Genomic DNA, 15,342 nt, shown 5'->3' on the forward strand with positions numbered 1-15,342 from the left:
ATCAATTTGTTATTGGCGGCACTGTGCTTCATTCGATTTAGCTGACTAAATTAATCATTCAGGCATTCCCTGACAAGTGGGTTCAATGGGTGAACCTCAAGTCTCTTTTCCACCTTAAACATATTTTGGGACTTTGTCAAAGAATAAAGGTAGCCATAGATGGTTTGAAGTGTGGCTGGTTCAGCACAGACTGGACACCTTTTGAACAGTGAGTAACCATTCCTATTTGAAAGAAGTTTATTGTTAGATCAGTTTCTCAACTCCAGTCCTCCAGGCGCCCCAACAGGTCATGTTTTCAGGATTTCTCTAAGATGAAACAGCTGTGGTAATTACAAAGGCAGTGAAACATGTGCAACATAATGGAAAGCCTGAAAACATGACCTGTCGGGGCGCCTTGAGGACTGGAGTTGAGAAACAATGTGTTAGATTGACAGACTAAACAAATTGGGAAACCCTTGTCACTCAGCAGCTGCAGCCACTGATCAGTGTTTTCTGATGGCACCAGGTCCCATTGTCAGAAAAGGCCTTAATCTCTCATTGTAGATTGTCCAGAGCCCAAGTCACCAATCAGCTCAAAACCTTCTGAGACTGGTCATATGGTTTTTTTAGAGCCACATCCCGGGGCCTTCAGACCCAGTGGGCAAGATTTCTTCTTTTTTTTCAGCCAGCAGGCTGAATAAGAAAGAAAACTTATATATAGCCAGCTTAAGCAAGATCCAAGAGCAATCCAATTTTCTTTGTTATCATCTTAAAGGGGTTGTGAACCCTCATGTTTTTTTCACCTTAATGCATCCTATGCATTGAGGTAAAAAAAAAAATGTCTGACAGTGACCGCCCCCCCCCAGCCCCCCCATTTTACTCACCCGAGCCTGTTCCCTTGGTGGAAACATGGTCTTCCTCTCTGCCTGGGGTTCACGGCTCTTGATTGGATAGATTGATAACAGCGCAGGCATTGCCTCCCGCTGCTGTCAATCAAATCCAATGACGTGAGAGCTGGGGGTGAGGTCGAGTCCTGCATTTTGCTTCTATGGACGCAAATGCTGTACTCGGGAGCGCACCCACAAGGTAAACCCCTGGAAGAGCGCTTCTCTTAGGGGGTTATACAATGGGTAGAGAAGTTGATAGCACCCCAGAAGAGGATGATTGGGGCCACTCTGTGCAAAACAAACTGCACAGTGGAGGTATGTATGACATATATTTGTTAAAAAAAAACAAGAGTTTACAGTCACTTTAAGCATTCCTATCCCCACTATCCCCAAATACAAGAAGAGATTACCTCCCCATTTAATACAGAAACAGTGACATACATGTATTAGTCTTACACCAAGGCAGGTTTTAAAGATACCCTACTTCCATCAAAGATCTTACACCTGTCAGATTATGGTGGGGAAAGCCATGAACAGTCATCTGCAACAATTAAAATTAAAATTAAAAATATACTGAGCTATGTTGTGAAGGATTTTTAGAGAAAACCAGTGCTAAAATATGTCTGGTGAAAGTGTTTTCTCAGGAACAAACAACCAGAGAATTCTGTCAGGATGTATGCTGTTTTAGACAACTGAAGTAGTCATTTGCTTGCTTTGACACATTTAATGTAAAAGGATGAATATTGCCCTACACTCTGCACATGTAGCGGCACAATAGAAAGCTGCAAGAAAATTGTTCCTGCTGAAGAATTCATTGTTTTAGCCAAAAAGGAAACTGAAGGAATTTATCTTCCTACACACATCGAGTGGAGTCTAAAATACCTAATTAAAGAGAATAAATTCCTACACTGAAAGATGCACGATACATGTTTACCTTTAACCTTAATTTTTTTTTGCTAGAAAATTCTTAGAACCCCCAAACATTATATCTTTTTTGAAACGAAAGGCCCTGGAGAAATAAAATGGTGGTTGTTCCAATTGACGTTAAATGGGTTTTGGCAAAGAGGTATTCCATCATGCAATGCTCATTGAGAATTAAAATTTAAAAAAGTAATGTAGGGGATTGGGATTTGGATTTGTCCAGGCACAGGCTAGGCATAGACGGGCTGCTATTAAGATGTGAGTCACGACAGCGTGGTAAGTAAATGGACATGAGTGTAGCCCTAGCCCAAAGAGAGCCATCTGAGGAGTCAGATCAACTGTAACATTAGATATCTCATGTAGAAAGGCAGAAACTCTGGTCCAGAATGGATGTATATGTGGGCAGTTCCACCAAATGTGAAGAATCGTTCCATCAGAGCCACAATTTCTCCAACAATTCAGTGAGTATAAGTGGGGTAGATCTGTCCCAGCTTTGTTGGTGTAATACCAATGATAGTATATTTTCATCATGGACATCCAGTGTGTTATATTTCTAGAAAATATAGAGGGTGTGCGTTTTGCTTGATACCAAAGAAGAGAAGGCACATTCATTTTTTTAGGGAAGTGTCCCAAAAAGTCAAAGCAGGAGACTTAAGGTTGGAATCTGCTCATACAAGTAGACTGTAGATGAGAGAGATTCCAGACTTTAGATTGCGTTGAGCTGTAGAACAATAGCAAGTCTCTAATTGTAGTGGTAGAAATTGTAGGTATTTTATATATGATATGTCTGACACGTAGGTAGAGATGAAAGTCCTTATTGTGCAGGGAGTAACTTGGTGAAGGCTGCTGGAAGTTAAGGAGCCCTTGGGGAGATAGAAGGCTTCCAAGGTTGTGGATGCCAGCTGTTGACCAATGATGAAGTGGGAGGTCAACAGATTTGTTTGGGTGCCTGGGCATAATGACCTCTGGAGGATGCATAAAGGAACTTCCAAGTCGAGAAGATAGCATTGATAGTAAATAAGAAATTTATGTCTTAAAGGTCCATAGTCATTACAGGAAAAAGGTATAAAGAGTCACTGGGGCTGATTTACAAAGCATTTGCGCCATGAGTAGCAGTGCATGCCGATGCGCAATGGCCGTTTTTGTATTTAAAAAGCATTTGCGTCTGTAACACAGCGCAATTCCCCATTTACTATCATGTTGCCGGTGCATTGGCGGACGCGATCTGTGCGCCGCTATAGACTTGGCGCATGGCATCTTCAACTCAGAATTAAAAGAAGCTGGAAGTGCGAATATTATGGGGGTGATGTGAGGAAGTATAGATATGAAAAAAAGGAGGGAATGTGTTGCGCTTCCTTAAATACCAAGAAAGAAATAAAACTCATAAAGTAAATAAAAACTAACGATACTCCACAAAGTGTGAATAAAAATAGGTGCGATAGTGCTTAATATGTAGCACTTAAAGCTTATAAAGGTGCATTTAAATGAACATCTAATATATAATGTGCTTGTGCGTCACTCCAGTGTCTGAAAATAGGCAAAGATGCGTTTTAAAGCTATAAAGTGCATATAATAAATTAATATTGCAATGTGTTTAAAAAAAGGTAAAGCATCTGTGATAAAACTACAAACAAATTTGTATATACAGATAAATCTATGTGGTAAAATGATCTAAAAAGGTTCTATAAATGCTTTAGAAACAGTGATCTAAAACGTGCAAAAAAACAGAGAGAAATAATAGTATATTCCTTGATAAAAAAAGGGGAACGAAATAGCAGCAAAATAGCAGCAAAAACGTGGATCTCAATAAAGTGTCCCATACACAGTCCAATCGTGCAACTTTAAAATGTGATTTCACAACCAAACATAAAGTGCAATGTGCCAAGATACAGTAACTCTCCTCCAATGGTGTTCCGTGCCAGTGCTGGTATTCCTAAATAATTACCTCACGGCTGCAAGGTATGCAGCAGAACAGCAAATTTGCAGGGGGAATTCCGGGGGGTCAAATGGGCTGTGGATGGGACTTCTGACAGTGCCGCTCTTCCTTGCAGTTATGGCCAACGAAACAGTGCTCAAAATAACAAGTAAAAGGTATCCTCCATGGTGTAGTATTTTAAAACAAGCGGTTTATTTGTAATAATTAAAACTACTCACAAACAGGAGCGAATGAACAGGCACACACAGCTTAACAGATCGGTGGACAGTTTCCTTAGATACAAACGTCACTTCCGGTTTCCTACGCGTTACGTCACGATTGGACTTCAACTGGGATTCCAGTTCCCAGTTGAAGTCCATTCGTGACGTAACGCGTAGGAAACCGGAAGTGACTTTCTCTGAGCAAGCCTGCTGCGCCTGCAAATACGCTCGGAACTGCGTGAGATCTTTTTATGCACTGCACATGCGCAAACGGCATTTGCGGCCGTTCAAGTGCTCTGGTTCACCGCTCCACAGAGGAAACTGGAGGGTCCAATCGGGTCCGCCCATGTGAAAGGGCTCTTAAGTTGTTTATGGATTCTGCCAAGTCAGCAAGTGCCCATACTGTCTGCGCAATCTGGGTCTAAGGAGGAATGTAATTTCATATATTGCATTGCATGTAAAACTGAAAAATTTTCATTGGAAGATGTTGGTTTGGCAATAACTGGAGGAGGCAATATTTTAAATGCTCATTATCTAAACCATCCTACCAAATATATTGCAAAGCATATTCATTTATTTTACAGATACCTTCATTTGGCAGATATAGTAATACTAATAGGGAATAACTACCATTATGACTAATCATTTGTAGTATTTCAAACATTCAGTGTATTTTTGTATATTACATTTGGATTTTCCTGGTGACTACTTATTGCTATTTTGCATTTGTTTTGATGCATAATCGTGAAAAGTTAGGAGTGGTGATGGATTGCTTGGTGGCACAATGTGCTGCTGATTTGTAAGTTAAATAGTCAAATATTTTATTTTTAAGCAGCCATCATTCCATTTAGAAGAGATTTGTAGTCAATGTTTTATAGCATGGGAAGTTACAACATTAACTTCAATACACTTACAAGACAGAAATATGGGAGCACCTGTTACTGTCTTGATTTAAAGGTTCAGGTTATAATCCTCACCTTAGAGAATTACTGACTTAGAAAAAGTATACACACAGTAAAATTGGAATTTGTGACTTGAAAATTTATTCTCACAGATTTTTTTTTATTACTCCCTCTGAATTGAGTGGAAACATTACTTTCAAACAGTCAATCTGAAGGATCTCCATGGTGCTATCAAGTCAGCATGAAGCCAAGCCTCTAAAGAACACTTACATCACTGAACATATGTTCTGATTGTAAAGTAAAGCTTGCCAAAGCCAACTGAAATGTATTTTTAAGTCATACACAGTGCTCCCATTAATGTTTGGTTTTGAACACTCTCAAATAGGTACCGAGGGTATTTTTGTTTAAAAGTGTTAGCCCCTTTTGTTTAAAAAAAAAAACAGGAATGCCCTAACTCTGAATCCTATGCACTTTTATTTGGATACATAAACACCTACAGAATCTGTCTGGAAATAATTCTATAAAACTAAATTCAAAGGTAGATTAGTAGTGGGCAGCTGCAGTGTTTTCTTGGTTGCATTAGCAGTTTGTTGATTTTACTTGTAGCCTGAAGTTGGCTGATATCATATATACCAACCACAATATAATGACTGCTCTTTGAAGTAAATCTGTGCTGAGAATATGATTTGCTGCCATTACTGCCTTTCATTCTATAAAATAATGTTTTCCTGGTTGCCAAGGCTGCTTGCTGGCGTCAATACTTTCTAGAACAAGTATGCAGGTCAGGGCTTCACTTTGACTTAGCTTGCTCCATGATTATTCTGGGCCATTGTATTTTAATGTTGCCTCCATGAGAGCCAAAACGAAGTATTCCAGCTGCAGTCCAAATTCTGAACATCCGTGTTATCAAAACTAGGACTAAAGGCCCGTACACACGGTCGGACTTTTTGACAACAAGCATGCAAATTAGCTGTTTTGGAGCAACATCCGACCGTGTGTACGCTCCATCGGACAAACTTTTTCTGTTTTCATTGGACTTTTGTTGGCTGTGCGAACGGACAAACTTTTTGACAACATAAGTTCGATGGAGCAAAGTCCGATCGTGTGTACGCAAAAGCATCGGACTTTTGTACAAGGTACAAACACGCATGCTCAGAACCAATGCAAAAGATCAGACTACAATACAGAAGTTGACCAAAGGTGGCGCTGAAGTCATTGAACGTCCTCTTTTGAAGTGTCATCAGTACGTTGAAACGTCACTACGTTCGTGTTTGTTGCCTAAAAAGTCCTGCCGTGTGTATGCAATACAAACTTGTGGACTACGCCCTTTGTACAAAAGTCCACGGGAAAGTTTGTACAAAGCCTGATCGTGTGTATGAGGCTTTAGTCTTCCTCTACCATTCCCTAAAATTAAACCTTATCACTTTAAACCCACAAACTCTAAAATTCTGAAGCAGTAATTCAACTAAAAAAAGGCCTAATGGCACTTCACCAACCCCCTTCTCCATCCCCACTTTCCTGTTATGTTGACTTCTCTTCAAAAAAATACACCCACTTGTTCAACAAATCCAGCTTTCTTGTGCAGCAATCTGCTTTTCAGATGTCATAGCCAGTGTCCCGCACCAACATTTTCATCTCCCCGCCCAGCTCTCTCTTCTAGGTTCAACCTGGCCTCAGATGGCAAAATCAAGCTCTGCCATCTGGCTGTTCTATGTATTGTCTCTTGCAGCTTCTTAAGACATGTGACAAGGATATCCAAGGGAGCAGCCCCTCCACAAAAAGGCTATTTTAAGTATGAAGATAAAAAACCTTCTGTGTGCTGCTCCCCTCCTAATACTCACCTGAGCCCCCTTCAGGCCAACGATGTGCACGAAAGCCTCGGATGTCCCGGGACTCACTCTCCTCATTTACTGAGTCAATCATAGCCAGTGAGCCAATGAGGAGAGAGCAGGGAGCATGGCCGAGCTGCAACTTTATGTGTCTGAGAGGAGGGGGATCTTGGCTGCTCTGTGCAAAGTCACTGCACAGAGCAGGTAAGTATAACACATTTGTTATTTATTTATTTTTTTAAAGCCAAACCTTTAATACCATTTTAACAAAAGACTGGGAGCAGGAAGGCAGTTATCCCAGAAGAGCTATGCAATCTCTAATGCAATAAAATACACCTACCTGCCGGCTTATGCGCCATGTAAACTGAGCAGCGCATCTACAGCTAAGCTTACATTGCCAGCCCATTCCCTGTGTGCCTGGATGACTGATTCCTGTGCATGCTAGCCAATGGAAATGGAAATGCCCAAAGACTGGAACCCAATGAGAAGATGCTGACATTTGCAAGGGACCCAGACTATTACAAAGGAGGCAAGTAACTGCCTTTAGTTTGGCTTTAACAGCCCCCCAAGAATAGGCAAAGTAACTTTTCAAATGGCTTAGTGCTGACAAGGGTTTGGCAAAGCATTTGTTCTATCAGGAACAGTGGAATTTTAAAAAGAATGTAGACTGCTGCATCTAAAATCCCATTCAGGCAAATGCATTATAGTAATAGGTATGTGTTACCGCAACACACAATATGATATGTGCTGCCGTACCATTAGATTAAAATGCCACCCCAACACTTGTACACTAGCTGCCACAATTGCACCTGCTGTATAGAGCACCACAATGCACAGTGTGCTGTGTTGGTAATAAATTCTGTTTTTTTTTGTGTAATAAGGTTCTTTGCCAGGCTTTTCAGAATGAAACTGCCATCACACAAGAGAACACACTGCACCAATGCACATAGAATAACGCAACTCATAGTATGAATGGGCCCTGAAGTCATTGATGTTGTTGCCCCACATTCCGTTTTTTTTTTTTGCAGAACACCTGCCAGACTCATGCTGAATGAAGAACTTCCTTTCTTCCAGTCAGGGCCGCTATTAGAAATCATGGGGCCCTGTACAGGCTTCCTGACTGCCCCCCCCCCCAAATTCCACCTACACTCCACCCACCACCCAAGGTTCAGTAAACACAATGACACTGACTTTTTCCGTCTATGCCCCACAAAAGTAAAAGTCCCTTCTTTTCTCCCACCTCCTGGGCCCCTCTCTTGATCGAATGGGGCCTGGGGAAATGCAATTTTATCAATAGTAAGCAAGTAGGAGTGGGTGTGGTCTAGTAAAAATCCATGTATTGTTTAGGCAGAAATTAATAATAAAGCTGCCCTGGGCCCGCCCCCCCCCATTTAGCTGATGAGGCCTGGGCTCAGTACTACAGGACCAGTTGGACTGCCTTATCAGTGGCCCTGCTTCCCGTGCCCATGTGTACTGGGCCTAAGAAATAACTATAAGCAAAAAATATAACCACAGCACTACAGAAGAACATTCTTTTGGTAGAAAGAGCTGAAAATCAGTCTGAAAAAGATTAACTAGTTTATGATTCTTGAAGTTGTGAGCTAAATTCATTTCAAGAAAAGCATGCAAATGTTAAGAATACAATATGAAATGTAAAATGTAGAAATCAGGGGGGTTACAAAGTAAAAGTTCATAACTGTAGACGAACAAATTACATGGCTTACTAACCTTTATACTGCTTGTCAACACTGTCTACATCGTGTCCGGGTTTACAGTACTTTCAAAAAGCAGTTTTGCAAAGAGCAGCGGACCAGCCTTTAGGATATGCAAGTGTTTTATGTGCAGCAGACATTTAACACTGATGACAGGAATGCTTTGTGGGTAAAGGATATCTTGGAATTACAAAATAAATACATTTTACAAAGGAAGAGGAAAAAAGCCTAAACATGCTATAGAATTAAAGCATTTAAACTATGTAAGTGCGCACATATGGGATTAAAGGGTAAAAAGAGACCACTAGGTTCACACATGTTTGTCATGTTCTGCTTAGGTGAGACTCGAGAAGCATGACAACACGCTTTCAATGATTTACTTGGATTAAGAATGGAAATGTAGCTGTCTGCTGTATAAAATGTCTATCATCTCTAATAATATCTAGTATGAGAAATGCAAAAACTGAGAAAAAAAAAAAGAAGTGTAATGTGAAATGTAAGCGTACACAAAGAATAATAACCATAATGGAAGTGGCCCTTGATGCTTAAGGGCAAAGATACCATGCTATTTGCTTGTCCTGTTATTAGCAATGATAATATTTTCAGGCTTACTGTACTGTAATCCAATTGGCATTATTCATTGTAAGAGATAGAACAAGCATATATAGTATATATTAATTGGAAATGTTTTGACAATGTGTAGAAGAGTGTTAAAAATACAAGTTTAGACAATTAACACAAAGCACACTGTTTAGGCATTTATCTTACAAAATGTATTCTGTAAATGGACAGAAAACTGGCTTCTAGTCCATGTAGTGATTAATGATTCATACTCTACATTTGGTGTTCGCCCGTTCGCCGAATTTAGAACATTATGGGGCGTTTACGGGAAATTTGAGCTCCCGCCGAACACCCGGTAATGAACGGCGACACCGTCAATGCACTGCAAGATCGCAGTGCATTGACGGCTGCTGATTGGTCAAAGCATGCCCCTGACCTCTGCTGTGAGTCCCCGTCCCACATTATGTTAGGCTGCTTACATAGTGGCCGTACATAGTTTTATGAATGAGAGCAGCAAAATGACATTTGTAAAAGGAAAAAATTTCATTTAAAACTGCTTGCGGCTGTAATGTATTGTATCCCGGCAATATACATAAAAATCATTGAAAAAAATGGCATGGGTTCCCTCTCCCCAGTCCATTACCAGGCCCTTTGGGTCCGGTATGGATATTAAGGGGAACCCTGCGCAAAATGTAGAAAAAAATGGTGTGGAGGTCCCCCCTAAAATCCATACCAGGCCCTTCAGATCTGGTATGCATATACCTGTGCCAAGATTTTTTTTTAAAATGGTGTGGGGATCCCCCCCCCCAGAATCCATCCAGGCCCTTCAGGTCTGGTAGGGATTTTAAGGTTAACCCCGTGCCAAAATTGAAAAAAAATGTTGCGTGCCCCCCCCCAAAATCCATACCAGACCCTTATCTGAGCACGCAACCTGGCAGGACACATGCCCTCAACATGGGGAGGGTGTTTTGGTGTGCCCATATTGATGGGGACAAGGGCCTCTTCCCCCGAACCCTTGCCCGGTGGTTGTGGGGTTGGTGGGCGGGGGCTTATTGGAATCTGGAACCCCTCTTTGACAAGGGGACCCCCAGATCCTGACCCCCTTATGTGAATGGGTATTGGGTACATTGTACCCCTACACATTCACCCAAAAAAGTGTAAAAAAAAGTAAAAATGACAGTTTGGGACAATTCCTTTATTAAAAAAAATGTCCATTCATCTTCGATCAAATCGCAGACGACCCAAGAAAACAAAAAAGGGAAAACTCTGCCTCGAAGGGAGCCGCCCCTGTGACTGCATTGACAGCTGTTATATAGCTGAGGGCGGGGCCACCCGGTGACATAAACGAGTGACCCCACCCCCCTCTGACGTTACGTCACACAACGTCAGAAGGGGCGGGGTCATCTGCTTACGTCACCGGGTGGCCCCGCCCTCAGCTATATAACAGCTGTCAAAGCAAAAAGGCTGCAGTCCCATCAAGGCGGAGTTCTTCAGTTTTTTTTTATTTCTCGGGGCGTCATTGTTTGGATTGAACATTAATGGACATCACAGGGCATTTAACAAAAAAAAAAAAAAAAAAAAAAGAAATTGTCCCAAACTGTAATTTTTACTTTTTTTTGGTGACTGTGTTAGGGGTGCAATGTACCCAATACTCATTCACATGGGGGGGGGCAGGATATGGGGGTCCACTTGTTAAAGGGAGTTTTCAGATTCCAATAAGCCCCTGCCCACAGACCCCCACAACCACCGAGCAAGGGGTGTGGGGAAGAGGCTTTTGTCCCCATCAACATGGGGACAAGGTGTTTTGGGGGAAACCCCAAAACACCCTCCCCATGTTAAGGGCATGTTGCCTGGTAAGGTTCAGGAGGGGGGGTGCTCTCCCGTCACCCTTTTCCTGTGGCCTGCCAACAGGCAGGCTAAGGACACCCCCAGGCACAATATTTAAAGGAATATTTCATTTTTATTGTTTTACTTTAAGCATTATTAAAATGACTGCTCCTGAAAAAATTTTAGTTTTTAAAACTCTTTTTTGCATCGATACATATACCCTGGGGCAGGCCCCGGGTCCCCAAACACTTTTTATGGCAATAACTTGCATATAAGCCTTTAAAATTAGCACTTTTGATTTTTCATGTTCGTGTCCCATAGACTTTAACAGTGTTCGCACAAATGTTTTCCCTGTTCGCAAGTTCTGGTGCGAGCCGAACGGGGAGGAGGGGGGGCGTGTTCGGCTCATCCCTACTCTGTATGCTTATTGGTGGTGTACCTCAACATTCAATGTTGGGATCCTTACTTTTTAACCTATTTTTTAATGATATAGATTTTGGAATAAAAAGTCAAATATTTCTGCAGTTGCAGATCATGCGAAGCTATGTAGTTCAATAAAGTCCTTTGCAGATGCCTCCAACTAACAGGCAGAACTGAATGTACTGTTTAATTGGGTGACTATGTGGCAAAATTTTATTGAATGTTGACAAGTTATGCACTTGGGTGTTAAAAATGTGCGTGCATCATACATATTAGGAGTACAACTGGGGAAGTCAATGATCAGGAAGGATCTTAGTGATCTGGTAGAGCATAGACCTAATGATAGTATGCAATGCCAAGCTGCAGCTTCTAAAGCAAGAAAAATACTTTCTTGCATTAAAAAAGGCATAGACTCCAGAGAGAGAGACGTTATCTACCCCTGTAAAAATCATTAGTCTGGAATGTGCAGTTCAGTTTTGGCACCAGTTCACAAAAAAGGATATTGGGGGAACTGGAGAAATTGCAGAGAAAAACAGTCAAATTGCTAAGAGACGTGGAGGAGCTCAGCTACGAGGAAAGATTAGCTAAATGTATTCTCCCTTGAGAAGAGGCGACCAAAGTGGTAGTAAACCACCGTTTTAATGAAACCTGCAATGCAAAGTTATAATGTGCTAGTACGCATTGCTGGCAGGGCTTCTATCTTCACCCAGTCTTTCTTCCAGGTTGGTGGGCCCCGATCCTTTGCTGGATGAGCCACCATGATATGACTCCAGCACATGCACGCGGGAGCTGCTGTTCACGACACAGGGCTCTGAAGGAACAGCACGGGAATGTTGTTCCTCCAGAGTGCATATTTAGGATATATTTACTGTACCTATAGGCTTACCTATAGGTAAAAATCCTCCATGGGAGTTTACTCCCACTTTAAGGGGGATATGATCACCATTTGTATACAGTATACATGAACTTGCAAAGGTATTCACTTTTTCATTACTAAGGACAAGGAGGCACTCTCTGCTACTTGAGGAAAAGAGTTTTAACCTCTGCATACAGAAAGGCTTTTTTCACAGTGAGAATTGCAAAGTATATAAGTGGTTATTGATATTTTCTAGTAATAAGACCAGAGATAGTTGATCCAGGATATATCCAATTGTTTTTGGGGATCAGGAGGGACTTTTTTCCCCCTGATTGAAAAATTACACCTGGCTTTAAGAGGTTTTCTTCGCCTTCCTCTGGATCAACTGTTTTTTTAGGGTTCTGCATATGGAGGTTTGCAATTAATGTTTTCTATTGGTTGAATTAGCTGTGTCTTTCTACGACCTATTTAACTCTGTAACATAAACATCTGTAACAGGATTACTGACACAAAATTCTCATACCTCTCCTTTTGCTGTTAACTGTGACTGAGGACTTGGATGTGATATGTGCACAGCTAGTCATGTTGTGTCAGCAATGGGCAATAAGCGTTGCACAGAAACTGACTATATGCTTTGCAACAACAACAGCAATTAGATATGGCATCTACAACTATTTAGCCTTATAAGATGGTAAGTGGGCCATAGAATGTACAAAGACCAGGCTTATATCAAGGCTAAGAACCATGAACATTGTGTACCATGCATTAGCTTTTTTCAAATGTCCCAGGTAGGCAATTATGTCATTGATCTCCTCAATGTGTATTGGAAAAAAACAACTTTGCCCTCATATTTGATGCATATCCTGTTTTGTTTTTTTTTGTTTGCTTTTTTGCCAAAATACAAATCTACAGAACAGTTTTCCTCATGTTTTCTAAACCTGCTTCTTGTCAAAGTTCAGATGAGATTTGAGTTCTTACCATTTTTACTTCGATTTTGATAAAAATTGCTCTATGGATAGTTCCTTCCATCGCAGCTATGGGTCTCTTCAGCTCTTTCAGTTACCATTGACCTCTCGGTTTCTTTCTTGACTTATGGTTTTAGGGTGGCAAGATTTTAATTTTTAACAATAGATTTAAAGATGATGTCCAGGTTTACATTCACTTTTAAATACTTTGCTTGTGCTAAGCTGGCCCAAACAAAATATTTTCTTCAGTAACATATGCACCTGCTGGGTGCACTGTATAAACTGTAAGTAGCCTCAGCTACATACAGTATACAGCACTGTGTTCCAGGTGTGAGACAAGATCTTCCTGTCTCACACCCAGACCAAAATAGCATCGGGCCGAGCACCACTTAGTCATTCATAGGCAGATCTGTATTCTATCAATGAATACAAAGCTTGCTCTGATTGGCCAATTTAAAACTTGTGATGTCATCAGCCCGCCTCTCCAACTAAGCCAATCAGTGGAAGCTTTAAATGTATTGATAGAATGGCTGAGTGCTGCATATAGAGGCCAGTCTTTGCCTGTCACAGTGGGTATACACACAAGCTCAAGAGGGATGGAGGGATCAATAGTCTTGGATCCGTAAAGCACCCTGTGGCTGACTACAGGCACTGCACGGAGGTGAGCGCCCGCACAAGATCCAGTGCCTGAAGCAACATTACAAGCCATCCCAGGCCCAGGTACAGCTTCCAGTATTAAGGAGGTTGCACTGAGCGAATGCTCTACTACTATTGTTGAGTAGTAGATGTAGACTGTAGTGAAGAAGTTGATTGAAGAGTTGGTGGTAGAATTCCAGGATAAATCTAAGAATGCTTTCTCTGTAAGAGGGAAGAAATACATTACCTTAGGACACTAGCAAAAAAACTGAGGACTCGCACAGAGGGGTAGCGTTATGAGGAAGATACCATCAGGGTGCGTGAACTAAAAGGTTTTACCAGCATCCTGTCACCTGATGGTACAAGTCTATAACCCAGGGTCTATGAAGACTATGCCTGTGTCCTGTACTGTATGATTAAGATACAGTGCACCCGGAAAGTATTCACAGTGCTTCACTTTTTCCACATTTTGTTATGTTACAGCCTCATTCCATATTGGATTACATTCATTTTCCTCAAAATACTATGAACAATATCCCGTTATGACAATTTGAAAGAAGTGCGTTAAAAATCTTTGCAAATTTATTAAAAATAAGAAACGAAAAAATAACATCTACATAAGTATTCGCAGCCTTTGCCATGGCACTCAAAATTGAGCTCAGATACATCCTATCGCCACTGATCACTCAAGATGTTTTTACAACTTGATTGGAGTCCACCTGTGGTAAATTCATTTGATTAGACATGATTTGGAAAGTCACACACCTGGCTATATAAGGTCCCATAGTTAACAGTGCATGTAAGAGCACAAAACAAGCCATGAAGTCCAAGGAAGGTTTCAAACAAACTTCTTTCACGTTGTCATTATGGGGTATTGTTTGTCGAATTTCAGGAAAAAAATAATTTAATTGATTTTGGAATAAGGCTGTGACATAACAAAATGTGGAAAAAGTGAAGCGCTGTGAATACTTTCCGAATGTAATATAAATGATCATCTAGCACGGTCTAGTTCTCATATTATGGCTTCCTGTGATCGCGCCCGCGATGCTGCTGATCACAGATTCAGGTAAAGAGATAATCAGTGTGGCTCTTTACCACGTGATTGGCTGTGTCCAATCACAGCTGATCACGGAGGTAAACAGATGCTGGTTATCGGCACTCCTTTCTTCATGCTGACAAGCATGAGGAGAGGTAAAGAGAGCTGATAACTGGCTTCTCTAAAAGGGACATCTACACTGATAATCAGGGCACCGATGTCCTGATTATCAGTGCAGTCCCATCAGTGCTGCCAATTAGTGCCCCCTCATCAGTGTAACAAATCAGTGTCGCCTATCAATGCCCATCAGTGCCACCTAAGTGCCCATCAGTGCAGCCTCATCAGTGCCCACCAGTGCAGCCTATCAGTGCCGCCTCCTCAGTGCCCATCAGCGGAGCCTCATCAGCACACATCAGTGAAAGAGAAAAATTACCTGCATGCAAAATTTTATGAAACTTTGAAATAGTTTTTATTTTTTCGGTCTTTTTCCGTTTATTTAGCAAAAAATGGTGGTGATTAAATACCACCAAAAGAAAGCTCTATTTGTGTGAAAAAAAATTATAAAAATGTTGCTTGGGTACAGTATTGCATGATCACACAATTGTCATTAAAATTGTGACAGTGCTGAAAGCTGAAAATCGGCCTGGGCAGGAAGGGGGTAAAAGTGCCCAGTAG

The 15,342-nt window shown here is 41.3% G+C and overlaps 1 protein-coding gene across 2 annotated transcripts in view; it reads left to right on the plus strand.

The window, feature by feature from the left end:
• Nucleotides 1-15,342, plus strand: part of FAM227B (family with sequence similarity 227 member B) — a 550,320-nt gene that overhangs the window by 534,462 nt on the left and 516 nt on the right. The gene's annotated exons all lie outside the window — the stretch shown is intronic.

Source organism: Lithobates pipiens, unplaced genomic scaffold (assembly GCF_037356315.1).
Source record: "Lithobates pipiens isolate NorthernLeopardFrog02 unplaced genomic scaffold, aLitPip1_a1.2 Scaffold_8, whole genome shotgun sequence".
Lineage (NCBI taxonomy): Eukaryota > Metazoa > Chordata > Amphibia > Anura > Ranidae > Lithobates > Lithobates pipiens.